Here is a 1,784-nt window from a genome sequence, read left to right as displayed (position 1 = left end):
TGTAATCCGTATTAGAAGTTGAAGTCAACCCTCTGAAGCCTCGCTTTCTCTCCTTGTCTGTCAGCGACCGTCAGAAGGCGGAATTTGATTAGATCTAGTACATCTCTTCAAGACAGAGAAAGCCAAGAGGGTGGGCTTGTTACGGTTTCCTTGCTAACCACAAAGCTCAAAGCGGAGGACCAGGGCTGGGGTGTCGGTTCGTCCAAGGCTCCCAGAGGAGCCTTCTCTGGTTTCTGGGTTGCACCCAGACACCCCTAGATGGTGCTAGTGCACCGAGAAGCGCCCCGGCACGCCCCGCCTGGCTGCTCCTGCTTTCAGGCTGCTGCAGAGGCCTTGGCGGCAGGGCAGGGACAAAGAAAGCGGCAGGGCGCGGCGACCCCACCGCCCACGGGGACCCTTGCAATGCAGGGTTGTGGATCACAGCAGAGGGGTCCCCGGAGCCATCGTCATAAAAGGAGATGGGAAGGGGTTAGGGACTGTGCAGAAGCCTACACCCCCCACCCCACCCCCTCACTGCCCTGCTGGGCAGCAGGTGGGCTGAGATTTCTAGCAGTATGTCCAATAGGCTGCAGCAAGAACTGCTTCTTCCTACCAGGGGCTGGGAAGGACAGTGCTTTAGAAAGCCCAGATCCCCTCTGGCTTTTACTATGGTGGATTACCGCTCCACAGACTTGGAGGATATAGGGGACAAGACCAAGATCAGTGGCTGTTGTGAGAATCTGTGGGCAGCAGCAGAGTCCCTTTGCTGCCATCAGTCTTCCTGTCTGTAGAATGGGCTGGAGCCTCCTGTCCCTCCTCCTTCTCCACTGTCCCTCTGAGTGAGTACTCAGCACTCCTTTATGAAGGCAGGCTCCCGCCCACCCACGGTGCCTGGCTCAGGGATCTCCCTGAGGAACAAAATTCAGGCTTTCCCCGGAGGAGGCTCAGGGTAGAGACCAAAAAGCAAGCAGGTGTGTGGCGTGTGTGTGTGTGTGTGTGTGTGTGTGTGTGTGTGTGTGTGTGTGTGTGCGCGCGCGCGCGCGCGCGCGCGTGCCCATGCTTCAAAGCAGATGGCTAAAGGAAACTCCACTGGAAAGCTGCTTTTCACGGTGCTCCAGTAAATGCACGGCCATCTCACGTGTGGTAATGACTTCCAAATGAGCGCCAGTGGCTAGATGGTGGGGGGAGGGGGGCCGGGAGGGCTTTTCTCACTGTCAGTCCTTCACTTCGAGCTTGTCCGTGGGCATTCTTCAGTTCTTCTCCCTCAGGTGAGGCAACGCCATATGATGATGTAAGAACAGTTAGGTGGATTGGAACTCTGTTTTACCCATTTGCCAACAGGTTGGCCATTGGCGGGCAATCCTCTAGCTTCTGTTTCTACATCTATAAAGATGGAGGTTAAAGTTTGCATTTGTATTCCAGAGCCTGGCTAAATACTGGAGGCAGCCAGGGATTAGGGATTCATCAAAAGGATCCTAGCCTGCCTGTTGGGGCATCTTGTTGCCTTGAAGTTGCTTCTGTAGCTCTGGGATGTAACAAGGAGCACCTGGTGATAAGTGTCACCTCTGCCTCCCCCACAGTCAGTGTTCAAACTGGGAACATTCTTCCAGTCCATAAGGATGTGTAATATATGGCTAAGGACGTGGGTTTTGAGTCTAGACTGCTTAAAACCCACCAGACTAAATTTCACTTGTATTAGATGTGTGTGATCAGGACAAGTTGCCTGTCAACTGTAAATTTCAGTTAGAATAGACTAAATGGTAGCAACCGTAAATCCAAGCATGTTAACGTACAAGAAGTTGTTT

The sequence above is a fragment of the Acomys minous genome, assembly GCF_964271855.1.
Source record: "Acomys minous genome assembly, chromosome: 8".
Classification (NCBI taxonomy): Eukaryota; Metazoa; Chordata; class Mammalia; order Rodentia; family Muridae; genus Acomys; species Acomys minous.
The sequence above is the reverse complement of the archived record's forward strand: the minus strand, read 5'-3'. Positions refer to the sequence as shown.